This window comes from Haplochromis burtoni, unplaced genomic scaffold (assembly GCF_018398535.1).
Source record: "Haplochromis burtoni strain Fernald_Lab_line unplaced genomic scaffold, NCSU_Asbu1 Contig_159, whole genome shotgun sequence".
NCBI classification, from domain to species: domain Eukaryota; kingdom Metazoa; phylum Chordata; class Actinopteri; order Cichliformes; family Cichlidae; genus Haplochromis; species Haplochromis burtoni.
Window position 1 is genome coordinate 982,773 of NW_024582520.1, and position 24,521 is coordinate 1,007,293.

The window sequence follows — 24,521 nt, forward strand, 5'->3', positions numbered from 1 at the left end:
TATCGCTCTCGTTCTCTGAGTATAATCACCATGTTATCTGAGTAAATCCTTCAGACTGAAGTCTTTTGGCTTCACGAGGATTTGTAATATTTTCCTAATTTATTTCACAATATCATGCTTTAGTTATTTTAGTCAGAGATAATGTTCGACTTTCCTATTTCTAGAGACTAAAGGGGATTTCTATAATGTTACAAAGCGCTCTGGCGAGACTGCAGCTGGATTTGCTTTCTGATTTTTTTTGTCTTTTTCGTCTTTGCAGATTTTTAGAAGTTGTAAGTAGATCCCTAAAAAAAGTAGAGTGCTATATATATTAACATGAAGCTTCATTTGGTGTAATTGGTGCTAAATCCACAATAAATAAAAATACATGTTGTCAGTGTTGCTCCTTCAGAAGCCTCGACTCATAGCCAGCTCCTTGAAAAGGCCAGCGCTGTTGTTTAGCAGCTGCCTGATTCACTGCAGCTTCGTAGCCCCTCGGTAACCCCTGAGATATGCGGAATACTTGCTTCTTTCCAGCTCACTTGTTGACTGGCTTGTCTGAGTGACATTTATTTGGGGCGGCTGTGCCCTGCGGCTCAGGTGATAGAGCAGGTCGAGCAATAATCGCAGGGTTGGCGGCCTGATCCCCTGCTCCTCCTGTCCGCATGTCAAAGTGTCCTTGGGCGAGACCTGATGGGTTACCTGCTGCCTGCCCCAAGAGATGTTAAAAATAGAATCAGACTATGTGTTCATTTACACCGCTACAACACTCATTAATGTCCTATTAGAAAGACATTGCAACTATTTTCTCTCTTTCTTAAGTGAAGATCAGAATGTTGATGCCAATGTTACATTTTTACATTAAATCTAAAGCTAGAGTGAAGCTAGATTAATCAGCTACACTGACTCTTGTCATAAATGAAAAGATAGCAGATCATTACAATCAAGCTGAGTCAGTCTCAGCAGACTTGACTCAGGTGGTTCCATTCTGGTTATATAATCCTGTATAAAAGCAATGTTACCAAAGCCCTATGTCATGCTGCAGTAACATGAGTCCTACAGCAACTATGAAGTTCTTACTGGACTGAATGAATTTCTGTTTAATGTGAATTTGTGTGTATATAGATGGCAACAGAGTTTGTCAATTTATCGCAGTTAACTGTTATTGTTACCAACGGACTGCATGTCGTTGCCAGCTTGAATGCGTTCAGTTGTAAAGTACTTAATGATTTTTCGTAGTTCCGCTGTTTTGCCCAGTGTCTGAAAGTGAAACTTAAATACCACAGCAATTGTATCGATCTTTGTCTTTTTTTGAAAGAAAGCAAACGGAGGTATTTTTCATATGGTTTAGTTATTCCTTAAAGTTCAAGAGCTTCCCTTGTAACTATGTCTGAATGGATTGTCAAGTAGGTTATTCCTTGACAATGCCCTCCTTGTAGCAGTATCCCAGCGTCTGGCCACTGTATTGACAAAGTGATCCCTCAGTCTGACTCTAGACTAGTGGATTTTTTTTATATATATATCCCAGACCTCACTGTGTCAGTGTGTAACGCCACATCACCACGAGCCAGCCTGTGCCTGTGAAGGGATAACAACGGAAAACAGATTCCAGGTCCTGTCTGACGTTTTCACACTGACAGAACACAAAGTCCTTGTCTGTCTGAATCTGTTGAAGAACAAAGCTTCTTAAGACATCATATCCCCAGTGTAGCGACCAGGTACGTGGGTGGCCTTGATGGTCTGCCATGCAGGAAGAGCTGACCTAGAAAACAACGGCTGTCCTGTCAGGCCCTTTTCCCGGGGCCCACAGGTACGGCAGACAGGCGAAGAAAACAAAACAAAAGGAGATAAAAAATGGATGCTTACCCCCTGAGATTTATCATTTAAATGTTTTTGATGGGATGAGTCACATATCTAAGTTGACATGCCCTCAGCGCAGCTCATAGTCACATTTTTCTTTATTGTTAGGGTTTTTTTAATGACACTATTGCTTAATGCCTTTTTCTTCAGGTCAATAAAACACATTTTGAGCTTCATACTGAGGCACTTTCTTCCAAACCTGCCTCGCGTGGGAAGATTACAGTACACTACAACAGGCTTATATAATTGAAGCTATTTAATGCTATTGGCATGGCTACTGTATTTGTACTGCTTATATTTTTAGACATAGTAGTTAACTAATTAAAGAGACTGTAGTAAGTCTCTATTGTAGCAGTAGATCTCTCCAACAGAAAACTCTTCCGACTTAATAGTTCTACTTTGCTTCCATGAGCTCATGGAGGCAGCAGTAAAGTCTGCAGATAAGACGGTGACAGACTGATGCAGAGACAAAGGTGTATAAACAGTAGCTTTATTGTACATAGATGTGACTACGCTGCATCAACTTGATAATGGCCAGCTCAGTCTTGTGGCAGACCTGAAACAGTCACGTCAAGCAATGTTTTTTTTTTGTGTACATGGAAACAAATAGTCTTGTTTTCATTACAGGCACGACTACAAAAAAGTGAGTTTTGAACTTGGGGCAACCATATTTGAATCCAAACCATGATCTTTTATTGCCTGCTTCTGGATCCAAACTACTCTGTGTTTATTAAGGCTGTTGTGTTTTTAACATGTTTTAATGTTTTGTATCTTGTTCTATTTAATCTAAACAAGCCCCTAAAAACAGTCAGTGATCACTGTCGGTTTTTATTACCACTGTTCATTTTAAAGCTCAGTTTTTAACTACAGCACAGCCCATGCAGCAGTTTATTAATGACTAACCTCGTATTGTGGATGGATTATCTCAGTTGTTCTCCTGACTGAAGTTTGGTCCTTTTACAGCATCCTGCCATGTGATTGCATTCGTTCCTAACCATCAGGAACCCTCCTATGAATTTTTATTGAGTGGAAAAAGGTTAGCGTTCATCCTCCAGCTTCACTGTGTTTATATTAAGCTAACATAGCTGTGTCGCTAGCAATCACGTAGCACATCATTATATACCAGCTAGTCCAACTTCAGTAACCCTGCAAACGTCACTGCTGTTTAGTTTTCTGTCTTCATTTATGTTGGAAGTGATAGCGGAGCTGTACGTTTGAATTCGTTTCAGAAATCTCTCAGTCAGAACATGCTATATCATGCTTAGGTGGAAGCTAGCGAGCTAACTTCCTGCTAACCTCTAACTCCGTTGAATTTAATAAATTCTGTTTTCATGGATGCCTGGATGTTAAACTTAATTGTTACACCTGGTAAAGCAGCAACGCTCATCATTTTATTAAGATGAAAGATTTTAGACAGTTTTTAACTCACAGTGTTTGTTTGACTTTGGGACCTGAAACAGAGTTTGGACCTGGAAATGGCTAATGACTTAAAGACTGGATAGTTTCATTTTTTTAACTGAATCTTAAATGCAACCTTTTTTTCTTTGCCTAAACCTAAACAAATAAGATAGAGATAAGATATAATTTTTCTTAAGTTGGGAAATTCCTTTGTACTGTAGGTAACAATGAACTTAATATAGCAAACATGTTGTAGGCTATTAATAAATGGGCTTATAGTTCTTGAGTTTTCCTTATACACCTCAGGTGTAAGGAACAAGGACAAGCAGCAGGACAACCTTTGATGGGTCAAGGTGTCCAGCATATAGTGTCCTGTGTCTGTTGACAGAGGATGTGAGATTGTGAGGGACTCTGCCAGGCCCTGTTGCAGCATTAGTTCTAAAAATCATGCCCCGCTGGCTCTAGTTTAAACCTAATGTAAAGCATGTGGTCTGAGTCTGCAGGTATTGTTCAGACTTTCCGAAGAGCCATTTCATGTAAATCATTGTGAAGCTGGGCAGATCTTGGATGATGGTTTTTCCACTAACAGCCCTGTTTGGGGCTCAGACACAGATCCAAACCAGGCTATGATCTCAAACCTCAACATTAACTCAGTAAAACATCTGTAAAAGGCCTGTGGCAGAGACTTTTGCAATAACAGACATCTTCATTTTCTCAAGAAGAGTCTCTTTTGGCATTTTAAGAGCATCTGTTCATCATTGCTCTTAAAAGTAGAGCCCGTAGACAGTTTCACAGCTCAAGTACTCATACATATCTCTGCTGAATCGTCTTGCTTTCCACTGTCAAATTCGATGGGAGTGTAAGGTTACGCAGGAACTCAATAACCGTGCCTTTTGTTTTAGACACTTTGAGATTGAGGTGATTGCTTTTCCACCAGGAAGCCAAAGCACCACTGGCACTCAGGAGCCTCTTAAATGCGTTCAGGATTACGCTGTCATCACAGTCTTTCAGACGACATATCGTGCTCTGTGCTCCTGCAGTCATCTGTATGCAAAGTAAACAGAGGCGATGATAGTACAGAACCCTGAGGGTTTTTCTGTAGTGACAGATGTGATAGCGATACAGTGTGTAAAGTGCCCATTGAATCTGACCCGCTGTTAGAAAAGACTGAATCCACTGGATCAGCAGAGGGTTTACATTCAGCCTAAGAGCTGTAGGCACAATGGACTTCCACCACTTGAGAAGTCAACAAACGGCAGCCCGGCCCGGCTTTTATTTGAGTGAATGAGTGGGGGTGATACCTGTGTCACCTGCGCCTGTCTTAGCCGTAAGCACACTGAAGTGGGTTCATGAAGCCACCAGCTTTGTACTGTAGCCTCTTAAAGAAGTTCATACCTGCTGAAGGTAGAGCCATCGGGGATAAGATAAATGACAAAAAATTTCCATACACCTGCAGATTAACGTGCTCACAGAAGATCCCTGACAGCTGTCTGTATTAGACTCCCAGCAGCTGCCTGGTCAGCGTCGCTGGTCTGTGCACTTCACCGTGGTTTTTGTGTTTGAAATGTCTCTGCACTTTCTCTATAAATTACACTCTGTGGTGTAGGGGATAAAATAAATAAATAAAAGTTCCCAGAAAGGTCATTTCTTTTATTTTGTGTCATTGAAATGACTCTAGTCCTGCCGCTCTGTTGAGCCCTCTACTTTTTTTCCCCATTGCAGTGATGCATGGACTGCTTATATTGCTACACTGATTCAGGATGCACTAATTCAATTTGGCCTGCTGTGGTACTAACAGCCCTGTGTATGTCAACTGCAAACTATATTAATCTTACATTGCATTTAATTTATTTGCATATGATAAGTGTGAATGTTGCACATCACATCAGGTCTGTTTGGCAGATTCAGGTGCAGCACGCATCAGGTGGGAAATCAAAATTGCTGATGAGGCTACGTAAACACTGCTCAGCTGTCACCACTAGCACTGATATCAAACTGATTGCTTAAATACTTTTTAATAATTAGTTTTAATACTTGACTATGTAAACATACTTAAGTATTGAGTTATTGATTTGTGTGCATGGTGTGCAAATTGGGAGGTCGGCAGTGGCAGGGTACAGATAAACAGTACTTAATCTGGAATTGCCTTTAAACAGTACATTAACATAATATAAGCAGAAAATACCTTTCAACATTGTTTTATATACAGTGCAAATGTCTCAAACCTCGTCTCAGTGTTTTGTACTTTGGTTCAAGGAGCCCGACTTTCTTTCTTTCTTTCTTTTTGTACCTGACCATTTTCAAAGGAACAGTTTGAGTTTGTTGGGGAGCTAAGTCACTTAGCACTGATCTATGAATCGCTGAAGCGTAAAAGAGGCAACTAGGTCAAGGGATGAACCACTGTTGTGTCTCCAATAGCAGCCTGTCGAAAAAAAACCACATAATTTGTTCCCAATTTAAATGAATCTATGAAAGAGTCCAAAGATAAAACAGTTTTACAGGAAAAAAAATTATGTTTTTGCAACACCAAAGTGATGATGATGATGATTGCATCAAGTCTTTTGCAAAGTACCGTATACACTGAACATGCAGTGCATATGAGAGTAAAACATGAGATGGAACCACAGTGAATTATGATGCTGCTCTGCAGTACCTCTAAGCTGTATGGAGCAATACTACAGCTAATGCTGCATGGGCTTCTTTCAGCTTCATTTGTTTTGTGTTGATGTTCTACGCCTTTATAATTTTCCTTCAGCATTAACTGCTTTAATCCATCGTGAAACAGCAGAAAGAGTTAGCATCTAGCCAGCTCAAAGACTGCATTTGTTGTTATGGCGATGACAGTGGAGCTTAAAGGTGAGAGAATATTAAAATTACAATTTTTAGGTGTCCAGAACATGTAACTCCAAATCACTGCTTACGGATGTGTAATTAAACATTTATACACAGCCTGCAGTATCACTAAGATCATATCATGTCAGTGTTTTCAGAGCTTGAAAAAAAAAGGTTCACTCTGTTATGGCAATGCTATTTGAACATAGGGGAAACATACTTTTAAATGTTTATAGTATAACTGTGTTTAAGGTGTATAACTGTACATTGACATATAGACGATGCATTTTAACTATGGCCCATAGAACTTAACAGAATGTCTCTTACTTTAAGAGAAGTTAATCACGTCTGGTTTCTGTTGTGATGTGTAATACGATACAGCAGACTCCCTCCTGCTCAGCTTTGAATCCAAATTAAAACTGATGCATGGATCCTAGGGTAAAACACTGGCTGCTTGTAATGAGCAGGTAAATGTCTATTAAATGTCTATGTCTGTTAAGCCCATTGTATTTCTGCCCATCAAAAAGTCTGCGCATGTGCGAATATATCGCCCATTGTTGATTATTGCACTGTCGATTGTCGGTTGGAAGATTTTTACATATCGCCCAAACTTAGTAAACACACTGTGTTTTTATCAGTTCAGTTAATTATAAAGTGCTTCTTTTGTTATTAGAACAGGATTCATCAAGAGATTTACCAGCTTACGAAAAACATCCTGCAAATAATCTATGTAAAGTTACACACATACATTAATTTAAAGTCATCAGAAGTCCAGGATCACAGACGTCTATATTAGCCACAGCATGTTGTTTAGCCAGTGTATGTCGCAGCAGTTGATATGTTAGAGAGTGTGTTAATGGGTGTGTGTTTGTGGGGTTATTAACATTTCCCACAATGAGAGAATGCTGTTTCTCATAGCTGGCATACGTGTAACGCCACAGAATAGTGTGCAGCGATTACAGCCAAGACCAAATGGCTCGAGGTAAAATCTCTGTGGTACAGACACCGAGCAGCTGTTAACCCTTCATGTGCCGGGGACGGATAATTGGCTGGAAAAGCCTTTGTCTGAAAAAGAGGAGAGAGAGAAGAAGGTGGTGTGGAGGCATGTTTGCAGTGTGTGTGTGTGTGTGTGTGTGTCCTTGGGGGTCTCTCTATCCATCTTTCTCGCTCTCACTCTCTGGTCCGGAGCTTGTTACCATAGCAACATAGAAGAAGAGGTAATGCTGCCGGAGTCCCAAAAATTGTATTATCTTTTTCAGACACACACTTGCATGCACACACACACACGCGCGCGCACACACACACACACAAACACATGCTGCTCCTTCGTCTATCTTGTGCATATACAAACTGGCAGGCAGTCGTGTGTGTGTGTGTGTGTGTGTGTGTGTGTGTGTGTGTGTGTGTGTGTGTGTGTGTGTGTGTGTTTATCTGTGTGTGTCCGGTACAGCTTGTTCATGCTGGCAGGCAAAAGCATGCAGACACACACACAGAGAAAGAGAGAGATCGGCTGAAGGAAAAGCAGGACAGGCGGAGTGTTGCAGCAGAGTAGACGAGGTCATGTAAGAACAGCATGATAGTTTATTTATGCCACTGTGGGGAGATAATTGGCTTTTACTCATTCATTATTTCTTGTGTTTTCTCAAGTTGTCAGCCTATTGTACAACAGGTAGATCTGACTCTGCAAGGCGCCATAAAGCAAGGTTAGCTGGCACTACAATAAAACAAGGAAAAGCACTCTGTGGCTTTGTGATGTGGCTCATTAGTACATATTGATACTATACAGGAGACAATAATAGCCAACAGTAGCTGTGACTAAATATTTACACTCAAGCTGTTAGCTGATGATATTTAATACAACATATTAAGTATCTAGCTTTAGTTTTTTATTCAAAGAAATTTAGGTTTGATCAGCATTCAAATGAAACCAAACAGGAAAAAGTGATGATGACAGTTTGGGGAATTACAGAGAAGAGTACGGCTAGAAGAGCCACCACTTCAATCTCATTCAGTCTTGGTTTCAGATTGACAAATTTAGCATGTGGCTAGTTGACACAGTGAAGCATTTAGCAGCTAAACAAGCTATTTTCCTCCACAAGATGGTGAAGACCGAGTCTGAGCCAAAAACTGGCTGCGTATTGGATGTCTGCCACCCATTGAGAGAGATGGAGGGTGAATACAGGCAGCTGTTTCCCAACATGCTCACCATATCTGCAATAATGACTCCAAAGAGTTAACTTGTCGTTATTGTTATGGTGCACATAGGCGGAAACAGATTTTTATCTGATGTTTATCTATGACATGCCTAAACATGATGCAATGACTGAGATATCACGATTGTGAAATGCAGTTGTTGGTATCAGTAATAGTGGAAGTACACAATTCTCAATCCCCAATGAAACTGTATGTTTTTGCATATAATTAAACATAAATTTCGTTATTAAAAAGTCAGCTGTTGATTTAAAATACTATTATACATTGTTCAAAAGACACAGAATTAAGTGTTAGTTTCTTAGTGTAGCCTGCTAACAGTATGAGGGACTGCATAATGTTAGCTAACTTATGTTAGCCTAAGTGTTAATATAGCATTAGCCATTGCAAACATTTTCATCTTTGACGCGTTGCTGATTTCACAATAACAATGAGAGCTATTTTAAAAATATGGTAATTTCACCATCTTCCAAATGTAATTTTTGCTTGAAGGCTTCCTTCTTGTTCTTCTTCGGCCTGTAATGATAGGTAAAACACCTGTAATCATATTCTGCCCCCATTAATTCTGGAAAAATTGGTACTTACCATGCTAAAAGTAAAAAAAATTTTTAATAAATATATATATATATACTATGGCACAATCCACTTTGTATTGTCTATGTCCTGTCTTTGTTTATCACACTGTTAGTATTGTATAATTATCATTATAGTATTGTATATTTAGTAATTAGTACCTTTTTATCCCTTAAATTTACTGAGTCTTAGCATGTTATTTATTTGTAATTCCTAGTTTTATATCTCTTGGAGATGTATCCTTTATATATTTATAAATGCACGATGGGGGGCTTGGGGTGAAACAGCATTTCGGTACACTGTATACTGTGTATACTGCTGTATTGACAATAAAGCTCATGAATCATGAATATACTCAGAATATTCAGAATTTTGGTATTGAAAGGTATTGTATAAATACTGGTTTTGGTGACAATCCTAATGACATAAAATCAGAGAAGAGTCACAGGTCCACTGACGACAGTGACAATTAGTGTCTGTTTAAGTTAGTTAACAATATTGGTCATACTGGTTATTGGTTACATACTACACAAAATCACACTTCGACTTCCTTTTTTGTAGTTTTAATTAGAGATGGCACGATACCACTTTTTTATGTCCGATACCGATACCGATATCATAAATTTGGATATCTGCCGATACCGATATGAATCCGATATAGTGTTTTTTAATCAACAAAACTGTTTTTTAAATATCTTGCTGCATTTTGTATAAGTTCATACTCAAGTTTAAAACAACAACTACACTAAAGCTATTCTGTTATACCTGTATGCAAAAAAAAATATTTCATAGTTCAGCAATACTGATCAATCTAATAAACTTAAACCTACACCATCCTCCCTATTCTGGTATTTTAAAGAGTACTTAGCATAAATATTAAGCAACCTAACTAATAGGGTTCCAACTCCCAGCAACAACAAAAATAAATAAATAAAAAATAGGGAACCACCCCTCACGCTCCACCTCATGATGCTTAATCGACGTAATCAACCTTAATTTGATGCAGTGTGAAAAAAAATGCACAGAAATCAATTATTTTTCAAGAAATATTAAATAGATTCAACATCTTTCTTCAACAAAATTGCAGACTGCACAGATGGTACCTTCCCAAAGGAAAAAGTACTATAGCTTACTAGGGTATATATATTAGACTTAATAGTTACTATATACAGTAATTGACTTCTATTCATTTTACATCAAATTAAAACTTTGGGTGTAAGATAATTATTTATTAAAAGCTAGACATTTTAAATGAGAATAAGAAAGAAAAGTATGTCTTTGTGCCCCCTTTTCCCTGTTAATGCCCTATCGGCCCCCCTGGCTAAACTTTGCTAGATCCGCCCCTGCACAGTTACCAGCGTCAGCTACGTAGAAAAAGATCCTGGTGTAGAAAGTAATATTAAATACATTCTAACAACAGCTGATCAAGCTTAAACGTGCTGCTGTTGTTCAGCCGCTGGTTTCCTCTTTCTGGTGCAAAGTGGGCCAAAAGCAAACTAGAGACACGGACTCGCGACAGAAAAGCCGATCAGCTGATCGTTAAGCAGTTTCATGATTGAAGTAGCAGCAAGAAGAGGCAGTCGCTCCATATATCGCTTGTTAAGCTTAACGCAGGAATGCTTTACAAACATTCAGAGATGGACTTACACACTTGCTTTACTTCTCTCGGGGATAACTTTGTCGGAGATGAAATGCCGGGTTGCTAGCGAAGCTCCAAATGCTATCCAGACCACCGACAGGTCCCGCATGCCACAGCCGCTCTATCACGTGATGCATACTGCTCCGACGTGCTAACGTTCTGAGGTGAGTTACGGCGTGTTGCAAGTTTTGTGAGGTGCTTTCGTGATATTTAATGGATCGGATTACATTTTTTATTTTTCTCCGATATCCGATCCAGTAATTTAGGTCAGTATCGGACCGATACCGATACGTAATATCGGATCGGTCCATCTCTAGTTTTAATTAAGGCCAACAGTTCATATTACTCATATGGAGTAATATGAACTGAAACTCGATGAACTGAAAGAAGACCATTAGTGGACCACACATAACATTTCAGGTACATTTGCAACCTATTTGTAAAACTGCCAGAAGAGTTGACCTATTATGATGTTCTTGTTGGTTTTTCTGGAAGCTACTCAGTCAGGTTTACAGTAGACAATAAAAGTCACTTACCGGTAGTTATGTTTAGAAAGCCGCTCACTTGCTAGCTGCTAAAAAGCTAAGGCATAGGATCAAAGACCATATATGTATGTATGTATGTATGTGTATATATATATATATATATATATATATATATAGAGAGAGAGAGAGAGAGAGAGAGAGAGAGAGAGAGAGAGAGAGAGAGCACAATAACAAAATACTGACTGACCACTGGGATTACATCTATCTATTATACACAGTATATGTCTAAGAATATATACATCTCCATGTTTTTCTGCAAAGGAAATCTACCAAAAGCCAAGTATGGCCTGCTGTCACAGCTGTGGGGAATGCAGCTGTTTAGACTGACTACTCTCCCTGTGGTAAAACACTGAAATGAAGAATTTGTTTCCATGAAAAGATGCTATTTTTTATTGTGCTTTCATGTAACCAAAAAAACTTAAAATATGTTTTTTTTACCGTTGAAAATCTGAAACACACTTCACTGATGACCCAGCAGGTTGTGCCTGCCTGTAATCACTACGGGTGTGTTTCCCCGTACCTTTTTAAATTAAAGAGGGACCTGTTAGTCATCACTCTGAGTGACAGAAGTGAAACGGTGCTCTGTCACTGCAAAGGAAAATGCCTCTGAAATTAACATCTAATATGATTACAGCACAGAGTTTATGATTTTTAATATTAATAAGTTTTATACCAACAGATGTGCTATAGTACCATTTAAGAATGCTATCAAAGCGTGCATATGTTCAGTAAAAGGTCAGTCTATGTCTTCATACACAAAAATACTGACAGTATTTCTATCAATGTGCATATATGAGCTAAAAACGTATGACATATTCAGAGCCCTGGCACACTCGTGTTTGCACATGTAAATGTGAAAGATGAAAGCGTGAGGATTACACGGCTGTCTTTTCAATTAAATTTCATGAATCGCATAATACCTTGACTCGGGAAGCTTAGGAAATGTCAGCGGCGTGCGAACGATCGATGCGCTGTCGAAGTGCCTGAGACACCGTCAGAGGGTCCCAACGCCGCTGACAAGCATGTGACATCACATAATGTCTGAGACAGAGATCATAAGCGTGATAATGGCCGTGATTACATTAGTAAAGCTATTATGTTTTAGATGACAGATCTCATTAACATATAAACAGCGCTGTGGAAATTAACAGGCCCACACACACACAACAGGGTGTATGTGTGCAGGCATGTAAGGGATTATAGGATACAGATATTAACAAACATAATGCCATTGGACATGGAGACACACATAAAACACACACACAGATATATATATATATATATATGTAGTACATGTGTGTATTCTCGACAATTACACACACATATCTCTGAAGTTCATGTTACCCTGATTAAATGTAATTTCCCCAAAATGCACCTGTTTCCCTCTGAGTCATTTTCTTGAAATCGTGACACACCCCCACCTACACACGCACACAGACACACACACAGTGTTTATGTTCATGTGAATACGGGAATGGTCTGTAATCTTTCTCTGTCTCTTCCTGCCCTCATGATAAACTGCCTGTCTAACATTGTTTTCTTATCGCTCTGTGTGTGTGTGTGTGTGTGTCTTCGTGCATGCGTGCTTATAACACAAGTGTGTATGCCTCTTTTTTTTGGTTTGAGTGCATGAACACCTAATGAATGTTTTTGAGAAAGACGGCCAGGGATCCTGCATGCATGCGCGTGTGTGCGTGTTTATTTTAGCCACACTGAGTCTCCAGAGCCGAGCTCTCGGAGCATTTGGAGGCAAACATTAACATCACCAGATGCCTCTGTCTGACTCTGTCTTTTCCTCTGTGTCTCAGTCTGCTCGCCCCATCTTTTGTCCTTCTCTCTAACCTGTTATCTGATCACTCGTTGTTTCTCTCACTCTGATTTTACAGAAGGCAGGATGTAGTTAACTGTGTTCAGTCATTATCTAATTAACTAATTTAGCAAACATTAATTCTTTCTCATCAGCTAAAAGTGTGCAGATTAACTATGGACGTATGTGTGTGAAAGGAGTGGTGTTTTTTTTTCTTCGTTAAGTGAGTATTAAATTATTAACCCCTCATTACCAGGTGAAAATCAGGAGATAAAGGAAGCTCTAATGGTTGATCTGGCTAATCAGGGAACAATCAGTTTTCCTTTCAAGAGGCAACAGAGCAATCAGCATTTTCTTCACACTGTTATGTGTGATTTTTGTGTCTTTGAAAAAATTGCACTGCCACGTTTGAATGTTTGGAGCTACGGTGTCATTGTTGCCGCTGCACACTCGTTTTTTCTTCCCCTTTCCGTTGATTTTTGTCGTACTTTTAAAGAAGTCTGTTCGATTTGGAAGTCACTGGGTCTGCTCCCACATGGAAACATCCTTCAGGCAGACTTGGGGGTTGCACATCAAAGGCAGACCACAGAAAGAAATCTTACGATGGGAAGTAGCCCTCTCTGTCGTGTCAAAACATTAACGGATCTCAGTGTAATCAGAGTTCATTGTGAGTGTGCAGAAGACACAATGAAGGAGCCACTAATGACAATTGTGACACAATAAAGGACCCACGCACACAGCGGTGTAGGTTGAGTGCTTGCTGGGGAGATGATCAGATGATGGAGGTCAGCTGTGTGAGTCAGCTGACCCTGACACCACACTCTGAACCCTGTGCTTCACCCCTCCCACGCAGCTGAGCCACAAACCATACCCAGCCACATACCCCCATCGCCCAACTTAGCCCTGGGAGCCATCCGGCCTAGCATAGAGAACCCTGCATGAACGCTGCCTGGCACTGCTCCATCCACTGGACCAGATCTGGTCAGATGTTTCAGATCAGATCAAGGGGCTGATTAGCTCCTCAAAGCTGGGCACAAAACAGCCAACCCCAAGAACCACCTCACCTCTTCTTTTGGTCTTGGGATGTGGAAAGGATGCGATGGCTGCTGTTTTACCCATCTGCCAGTAGCTCTTGGTTAAATCCAGTGTCGTGAAAAAACAAACAGTCCCAAACTGGTCCAGGAGCTCGTCGACCGGGGCATGGCATAAGCATGAGACTGTGATACAGAATCCTATGGACCCGTCTTTCTTCACCACAAAACTATGGAGCCACACACACACTGCACTGTATGACTTTTCTATTAATCCCAGCTTTAGCATTTCAGCCAATTCCCACTGAACCATCTCTTATGCTCAGGTGACCGATAGGGTCGTGAATGCACCGTCACACAAGGGCACGTTTTGAAATGCTGCTCTATGAGATTGGTACGGCTGGGGGAGAAAATATCTACAAAAACACTATTGCAATGTTCTCTTTGCCTGTGTGAGATGGTCATCACAATAGAGGGAGGCAGGAGTGGTGGAATATGGCACCCCTGACTGATCTTTCACCTACACCAAGCTCACTAGATGAGCAGTTTCACCCTCTCTCCATGCTTTAAGGAGGTTGAGGTGATATAGCTGTGTGGCTCCCCGCCATCCGTCCACTTCATATTCTATGCCACCCACTCGCTGTGTGACCACAAAGTGTCCTTGCCACTTAGGGAGTATCTTTGAGCTGGAAGAAGGGAATTTTACAAGCACTTTGTCTCCTGGTGAAAATTGCCCGAGTCTAGCCCCACTGTTGTATAGGCGCTACTGGCGTTCCTGGGCCTGGAGCAAATTTTCTTGTGATAATCACCCCAAAATGTGCAGTTTTGCTCTCAGGTCCAGGACGTACTGAATTTCATTGTTACCTGGGCTTGGAGCTTCCTCCCAGTTTTCTTTAACTAGGTCCAACACCCCCAGCCTTTTCCAACAGTAATTCAAAGTGAGAAATCCAGTAGAGGCCTGGGACACCTCCCACACTGCAAACAACGGAGTGTCTAACCAGTGATCCCAATCAAGTTCATCCTTGTGAATCAACTTATGAATCATGGACTTTAAAGTCTTATTCAGCTGCTCCACCAACCTGTCAGCCTGAGGGTCGTAGACGCTGGTCCGACTCAGGAGGTGACTTGAAACACCATCTGCACCACACTCTTTGCAGATATTGTGCACAGCAGCAAGGCTTTGGAGTAACACATTGCATAATCCACCAGAACGAAAACAAAGCAATATCCCTGTGCACACCCCATGAAATGACCCAATGAGGTCCATGCCAATGCACTCCAAGGGGACCTCAATTAATGGTAACGGACACAAAGGCGCTTTTGGAATTGATTTCTTCAATGGCCAGTCCAGGCAAGACGTGCACCATCATCACACGAACCCACCCAAATGCCGGGCCAATAGAATCAGGCCATTGTTCGCTTCAGAGTTTTATCATATGCCATATGCTTCGCCTTGTGTTTATAACCTTAGGTACCAACAACTAGGTGTTCTCCTCTTCTGTGAACGTCATGACTTACTCTATAAAGCCTATCTTTAATCGATACAGAATGCGGGTAGGCCAGCTCTGCTTCATGCGCCATGTGACCATCAGTTCTTATGACAAAGACTGAGCATAGGGTGTCATCACAGGACTGCTCTAGTGGGAAATCTCCCATAGAGTGAATTACTGGAGCCAGTTGGGCTCAGGAGAAGGCCCTTGTATTTGATTTCCAGCTGCACTATAGGATATTTGTGCATGTATGCATTCATGCATCTAACTTCCAATCAATCAACCTTCAGCAATGCCCCGGGCCAAACCAGGGTCTGGTGGACCAGGATCTGCATAGAGCCAGAGTCCACTATAGCCTGACGTATACTACCTTGGCTTGTTAAAGGTATCCTGCAATCTATGCTGAAATCATTGGCCAGGGTCACGGTGGAGTCCAGGCCAGGGGCAGTGGACCAACTTTACTCCTGATGCACAGATGCCAGCTCAGCCACCATCTGGGCAAACACCTTAGATGACGTGGCCACCAGGTCCGCCACACGTGGGTTTTGACGCCACTGTGACACGATAAAGGACCCACACACACAACGTTATAGGTTGAGTGTTTTTATTTTCAGACTGTCTTTGCGGCAGCTTACCTGTTGCCCTCCTACTGCTTCACGTCACGTACAGTTCTGTGTTCTGGTGCAACATACTCAAATGGGGAGATGTGATTAGATAACGGAGATCAGCTGTGTAAGGTAGCCTCCCCCGATGCCACACCCTGAACCCACTGCTCCACCCCTCCCGCGCAGCTGAGCCACAAACCACACCCCACCACTGGTAATTCAGCTAAATAAGAATGCAACTTGTGACTTTCTTCTGAATTTGACAACAAGGTGCTCAGGTCCTGTTGGTGCAAAGCAAAAGCCAAAATCCTCACCCTGCCACCTCCGTGCTTTACAGCTGGTATGAGTCCTCCTCTACGGTGCCCTAACTACACGCGTAGGCAGCCTGCTTCACAGAAGTTTAACACGAATGACTACTTGACCGTCGGAGCTGTCCATTTCCGTAACCGTGTATAATCCAGGCTTTATCCTTCAGCTACTTACGCTTCAGTTTCTATGGAAGCAGTAAGGGTGTACTTAGTTTTTCCTAGTGAAAGTAAAGGCTTTCCTTTTCACATGACTGTATGTGAGGCTACAGCATCCTCTGACATTTAACATTAATGGATTCTACCCTTTGGAGTGTGTGGCCACTTTTACCACTACTGAACAATGTTTGTATCACTAGGTCACCATTTACTTTGCATCGTGCACGCACATGAGATGTACGTCCCTGGCGTGGGTTTTATTCAGTTTAACAACAGCTGTCAGTTGTAATTCACTTGCACAGGCAGCAGAGAAGCCATAGAAACAGTAGCTGGCAAGCTCTGCACTTATTTTACCGGGACACTTAAAAATCATTGTCAAGCAGTCCTTCAACAGTCAGTCACTAAGTAAAATTCAAATCATTTTCAGTCAGCCAATCAATTACTCAATTTTTGTCCACTTGTTAGATGTTTTTAGCAGAATAATTATGATTACTTTGTTAAAACTTTGTTAATTATTTGAAACTTTGTTGCTCACTTCTGGTGTAATCAGAAGGTTCAGGATATGAAAGCAAACATGTTTGCTGTGAAGCCAAACAACCTCATTTAAGGTTTCAAGGAGAAAAGCATGGCGGCATATTCAGCTTAGACATGTGATCTACTGTATGTAACTGCAAAAGCACGGCTGTGAAAGAGTGATAAAAGCGTCCTTTCATTGAGCTGTGATAGAAAAAAAATAAACCCTGCTTTCATTTAAAGTTATGTTAGTTAATTTGCTAACTTTGCCAATCATCTTCATACACCAGTGACACAACTGGCCGGTTGTATAAATTGGCATCACAATAATCGACAGGTAAAGTCTGGTTAATCACCCATATGGAAAAGAAATAGTAAAAACTTATATGTGATTACTCATGAAAGTGGCCACTTTCATGAGTAAATCATACAAGGCTTACATGATTTACTCATGAAAGTGGCCACTTTCTCATTACTTTCATACATTGTTTTAGTAAGTATCCAAAACATACAAGTTTCATTATATAATTTTTCAAGGGATCTTATATCTGTTTTCACTCTTATATGCTTTTCATACAAGTTTCACACAAGACAGATACAAACTTTATAAGATTTATAAATATATTTTCCATATGGGCAGTCCTGTTTAAAGACACCTCTCTCCAGTGCACCAAGCTGCATTTTTACAAAACCTGTGAAAATCCTTTCCAGTCTTTTATCTGGCCATTATTCAGCAGCACCCGATTAATAAGGAGTACATGTTCCATTATTAATGCAAACAGTAAGAATCTTCACAGCCGAGCTGTGAATTATTACACATCTTTGACAATGCTCCTCTTGTATTCTGAAAGAAGAATAGGTCATCATCACTGATGTGCACTTGGAAAAGAATGAAAAGACTCCAGAGAGAATCGAACCTTTTCAAAATCATCGCTTTCCGTGTTTTTAACACCGGCAAACTGTGAAAATATCTCTCGTGCAAATAAAGCCAGATAATTCAAATTGTTTTACATTGTAAAAGGCTGCGTTATCATGAATCTGATTATTGTACCGGGAGCGGCGAGAAGCCCCTTTCGGACATTTACAATGAATCCTGGGATGTGTCGGTCGGAGAGAGGTGAAATGAGATGGCGTGAGAATGGCCTGTAGAGTCACTAGAGTCTGTGTTTGCTCTGACAATGATTCTACTCAAAAGTGTTTGCACTCGGAAATGTGCCTGAGTGGCCTGTTTTCATTGTATCACACGCACTTCAACAGCTCGCTCTCGGCCTCTCTCCCTTCCCCTCTCTCTCGCTTTAATCTTTTGTTTCACTGGGCTCCAGAAAGCCATTATGTTAGAGTACCTACAGTGATGGAGACACCATTTAATACCCAAGAACACACCTTTTTAGGTTCACGTTGGGGAAATGCTCATTTATTTTAAACAAGTTCACTGCTGGTTAGAAAACACAAAGATCCCAAATACACAGGCCCTGCAGTGACGGGCCACTATTAGTTGTGTTAAAGTGACAGCTCTGAGAACTAAATGGGAAACATCCTAACTAAAAACTCTGTTTTCATTTAAAACTTGCCCTTTAAAAATATATTGTGATTCTCCAGAGAAGACAGAATTTAAACCTTTGCAGAAAGATTAAAATCCAGCATTCATTCAAAGCACAGCAGCTTTTGTTCCCGGTGATTTCCCAATAGGAATTTTAATTTATGTGCCCAAAAGCTCAGCTGCTGTTTGCTTGTAGAGAAGAATTTAAGAACATAAGACTATGTAAAATCAACATGACAGATCATAAAATAAGCAAATAATGTGAAGTAATCAGTCCCACAGATGTAGATTTTTTTCTGTTTCCACAGCTAAAGAGAAGGTAAAACACTATTTTTTTTTTTTTTAGTAATGCCAGTTTTTCCGTTAGATCAACTGCAGGTGGTTGGCAGGGGTGACACCACCCCCAGTGCGCACGATGAGAAGCTGTTAATGCACTTAAAGTAGACTAACGAGTTGTCATCAGCTCCTGTCGCTATCTTCTCCCCATTTTGCCTCCACACACACCTCGCCGCACACATACACAACACACAAAGCTTGACCATAAATGACTGGGAAATGCAGTAGAGACTTTTAGTTTTTGCTATAAAATCCACAAAATGCTGTTTTGAAAAGAGGGCACTAATGAAGAAACACTCACGTACACGTTAAAAAGTACTGTGAACATGCCATCACTGTCCTCTCATTACAAACTGACAGTAAAATAACCACCTTAGTAAAACAAGCAAAGTAGAACATCATATTTGTAATTTAATATTTTCTGACCATGTTAACAGCAAGCAGGGACAGCCACACCACATAACCAATGGTGAAAGCATATCAAGCATTCTAACTAGCTTGTTTGCATAGCCAATTTAGATTCACCAATTAATCTAACGTGGACGTCTTTGTAACACGTGGGAGGAAGTTTAAGTTCACAGAGAAAACCCACACAGGTACAGGTTAAACATTCAAGCGCCACACACAAAAAAGGCCCAGGCAGCTTTCAAACCAGGAACCTTGTTATTGTGCACCAACAGTGCTAGCTACCACAGTAGCTAGTAGCCGCTAGTTTTTCTACCAGAACTTCTTTTTTCTTATTCATTTTGTCCTAACAAAGAGACATTTTGGTAGCAACAGAGCTAGACTTCTAAAATGGCTAGCTGTGACGCAAAGTCTTGGGAATTGTAACTGATATCAACACAGTTTTACTTTCAGCCTCAGATGTCCCATTTACTATTTCCGAAATAAACACATGATTAGAACATGCGAGTTGACGGCACTTTTTTTTCTACCCACACAACAAAAGAAAAGGAAGAAACGCTTTGAAAATGTGTACATATGTAAATAGGAGAACTCTTTGAGTTAATGTGTGATTTTTATACATTTGTGTGCCTGTGTGCACGAAAGAACAAAGCAGCAGGGTCCTCTGATGTTCCTGCTCTGTCCATCAGTGTCACGTACACGGGTTCGTGTGATGTGCATGAAAACAAACCCAGAAGGTAACAATGCATTTAAGGCTTTGTCTCATTAGAATACCTGCTCTCATATCAAACACACACAGAAACATGAAATAAAAACTGATTTCTGATATCGTCCTTCTTCCCGTCTGTCCACATACAGAAACCTGAAAGCTGTACATTTTTGCATTGATGGCATCCTGGATGATCTTCTTCTCCTCTATTTATCCAGGAATGCCTGCTGATATTCCTCTGATGTCTAATGCCGTCTGAATGAGCACCCAAACCTGAAAACACACACACACATGCACACAAAAAAAATGCGTCGTTGAACTGACACTTCAAACAAAGCTTTTGTCTGCTGCCTGACAGCTATTCCTCTCTCCTTCCCCCTCTCCTCCTCTTCCTCCTCCTCTCATTATCCCCCTCACTTCTCCCTGTCATTCCAAAACACTCGTTCTACCCCCTCATTCCCTCGCTGTCTCCCACACACACGCCACAAATGCATTGAAGGGTTTATTCCTAATTGAGCTGCCTGGTTAAATGCAGGTTAAATAAAATACAAAGAATAAAAATATGACGGGCATTTTACACCACCACTCGAGCTAAAGGTGTAATTATCGGCGGCATTTAATTTCTAGGAGCAATAGATTAATACGATGATTTATTTTAAAGCAAATTGTCGTAATGACTTCATTACTCGCAGAGGTGTCAATGATAAAAGCGTGGGTTAAAACTTTGAAGTAAAATGAAAACAGAATCCCTCGCCGGTTTTGCAGTCGTGTTCGACACTTTTGTGAACACAAACAAAGCTCCATTGTGTACGGTGACAGGGGGATTTTACACTCACTGGAACAAAAAAAATTCCAGCGCTCACTTCTGTTATAGAGTTCAGCTGAAGCTGAAGATGTCTTAGAGCTTGCACTGTTCGGTTTAACCAATCTGGGTGAAGCAATGAGAGTCGCTGGTTGTCGAGGAATCTGCCATTTACAGCGAATAGTTTTTGCAGGTTGGTTGGAATAAACTATCAAGTTGCTGTGATGATGCTGAGCGAGAAACTTCGGCCTAAAAACGTACATCAAAATTATTTCTCTGATGTCTACATGATTGGGATTAATGTCCCCAACCGTAGCCCTGATCCTGTGAGACAAAGAAAAATGTACTTTTGTGGACAAATGTTTACATTTACTTCAAATGACTATTTCTCTGTTCCCTGATTCCCATGAAGATTTTTAAAAGAGCGACAGAATGGGGTTAGAGTTGGGGTCGTCATTGATAAGTTAGACCAGCGGTCCCCAACCTTTTTTGCGCCATGGATCGTTTAATGTCAGACAATATTTTCATGGACCGGCCTTTAAGGTGTCACGGATAAAGACAACAAAATAAAATGATACAACCAAGACAAAAACTGTGCTATTTAGAAAATATAATAATAAACGTGAATTCACTGTGTAATTGTGTAACTTTATTAGCAGTGACCTCCTGAAATGCACCAACAAAATTGAGAGTAACATCCTCCTCTCTGGTCGCTATGGTAACACGTAAATATTTCTTTTAGAATAAGACACACAACTGCAACACGGGAAACGACCCAGGGAAGCTGAGTTAACGATAAAAACCCTGAAAACCATAAATTTCACACCCGAGACTCAACTCTTGCAGCCTGGTACCAAACAACTCACGGACGGCCCGGGGGTTGCTGCTGAGTTAGACCTCAGAGGGTTAAATCAACAATGCTAAAAGTAACATGTGGAGCAAGTTTAACCAAGCTGCATCAGCTTGAACAAATCATTGTAATAGGGACTGTCAATTGTAGAAACAGCTTATAGACCATCGTTAACCCTCTGATGTCTACGTCATCGTCTGATGTTCCCAACGTTAGTCCTGGATCCCTAAACTACGTTTGGGAGACAATCAAGCAAAACGTAGTTTTTTGGAAGGATGTGGACATTTCAATGCAGTCTAGTTATGTAATGTTGTTTTTTTATTTATTTATTTATTAATTTTTGTCTCCTTATCCCCAAGACTTGAGAGAGCATTTTTAAAAGAACAACTGTTATATATATTGTTAGCATGAGGTTAGCGTTACGGTCATCAGTGACGATAAGTTGGACCTCAGAGAGTTAAATCAGCAGTACTACAAATATCATGTGGAGAAGGTTTAAGCAGGCTGCGTGAACTTGAACAAATCAATGGAGAAATAATGTGTCAAGTGTAAAAGCCTATAGACGAGATCGAAGGCATCGTCTGTAACAACCCTAACTGTATGCTGCTGCTTTGAGTACTGTCCAGTACTGTGGCCGTTCTACACTTTGAGCTACACGAGACACTATTTAATGTAAAAAAACACAATTAAAGGAAGGAAGGATATGACGTAAACTATAAAATGCCACAGCATCTGCACAAAACTGACTGGAGAAAAGGCTGATTTCACATGACCGAAATGTACAGAGAGCTTTGCTCAAAATGTCTTAATGGCTTCGAATGAGTTAGAATATATTTCCAAATGGCTGCCTTGAACTGCTCTGACAGATATTCCCATAAGACGCAAATGCAGCATGAGTCCGCAAAGTCGGGCTCCAGTTGATTTTCAATGAAGCAGCCCCAGAAAGTCTCTTGATGACATTCGCAGACTGGAGCTTTTCTTGCTACTGATGACAGAACACAGAAACCTCAACCCCTGTTGAACTCAAACCACCGACCAGCTTCAGCTGCTGTGCCATGTGTTGGAAATAGTGTTCAGTTTTTATTGGCATTTAAAGTACGGGTTCCACATTAAGTAATATAAGATAATAAATAAAGCCAAACATCTTTGTGCACATTTTCACATTCAGTAAAATTCAGTGTTACAGCAAATCTGTCAGCTTCATTCTTCATCTAATAAATTCTATTAGTGCTTACAGCTGCATATCCCCTTATGTCTGTGATAAACCCTGTGATTAACCTTCGTTTATCAAGGAGAGAAAGCACATTTCCACTGGGCAGCTGCCTGCGCCTACAGCCTGCTGAGTTGCAGGTTCAGTTCCTTGCTAAAGGGCACTGTGGCAAATTGCTGAAGAAGGGAGAGAGCGATACTGAAATTCTGTTCTGTAAAAGTAAATGAGAGGGTGATGAGCCTCAGTTAGAGACATTTGGTGTGTGTGTATGTTCAGTTATCAGGGGAGAACAGCATAGCTCTGCTGAGATTAAATTCCCAGAGCTTACTCTGACTATCAGCATTACTTCAGGACACATGCGCGCACACACACACACACACACACACACACGCAAGGGAATCGGGAGTGTTTGGAAAGAAAGCTGGCGTCACTACATTTTCATTCACAGAAAATATCAACATCGACAGTATGCCCACTGCTGATATCTCCACCGCTAGTAATCCCCACCAATCCAATCAATCTCTACGTCCATCATCCATCTTTCTTTCTTCCAGTCTTCCTTTAATTTTTTGAAAAGTCTGTAGTTGACTGTTATTCATCTAAAGTGCAGACAACAGCAACAACAGAGCACTGACAACAGTGTTCTGATACGGTCAAAAAGCGAGCACGAAGATGCACAAAAAAATCTATTTGAATTTTCAGCAGCTTAAATTAGAGTAAATATAAAAGTGTGTGGATAAAACCGTTTTGGGCGTATTTATGAAAACATCATCACAGCCAATTTTCAAGAATAAATGTTTTTATGTGCAAGTTGGATTTATTTTATTTGGACGATTATTAGCTAGCACAAAATGCATTTCCACACGGAAAGTTAATAGACCTCTCTGCATTGAATCATATCTGTTATTAATCTCTAGCTGTGCCCAAATTCATGGGCTGCATCTTCCTGAGGACCCGGCCCATGTAGACCGCAAAGGCCGGGTCCTGAGAAGGTCGGGTAGGCCGGAAGTAAACGGCCGTGAAATTGAACGGTCTAGCCTTCTGATTAGCATCACTGCTGTCTCGGTGGAGTTTAATAGACTCATCCGTCTGCTCCTTGCTATCTAAAATATAACAGGACACTGGCGTAAATTCTCGACCATCTCACACTTCTGTTTAATCAGTTTTCTGTTTGACGTTTAGTCAGGTTTGTAAAAACCAAGGAGGAACCCACCCGGGGGATTAATAAAATTTTATTTTATCTAATCTAATCTAATAACTTTAATCTCAGCCAAACTGATTTAGTCACGAACAAATAAAACACTGAAAAAAAGACAAACAATAAAATTTTTAGGTTGTCTAAGTGACACATATTACGTTTAACCTGAGTAGCAAAAGACCGCGGTGATCTGAAAATGATGTGCTGGGAGTTGTGCCGTTCTCGGCGGCTTCAGTGACCCTCGAGCTCTCGGCTAGCTATCGAGCTGGTGGGTAACAGACGTCTCCGAAAACGTCAAAGCACTTTTGCAAATATGCAATATCTTGATAAACCGAGCAGATATTTGAAGTTTACACACCCACATTCTCGCCTGAAAATATGTTAAACGTTTATTTTGTGACCCAGAAAGATTAATAAGAGTAATTTTAAAACTTAAAAGTAGCGGCCACCATTGTTGGAAACTGGAGTTTGAATTCTGGGATATGGTGGGCCACGAAGGACACACCCGACCCATCCTTCAAATT

The 24,521-nt window shown here is 40.7% G+C and overlaps 1 protein-coding gene across 2 annotated transcripts in view; it reads left to right on the forward strand.

Moving 5' to 3' along the window:
- Nucleotides 1–24,521, forward strand: part of aff2 (AF4/FMR2 family, member 2) — a 213,120-nt gene that overhangs the window by 27,217 nt on the left and 161,382 nt on the right. The window lies entirely within an intron of this gene.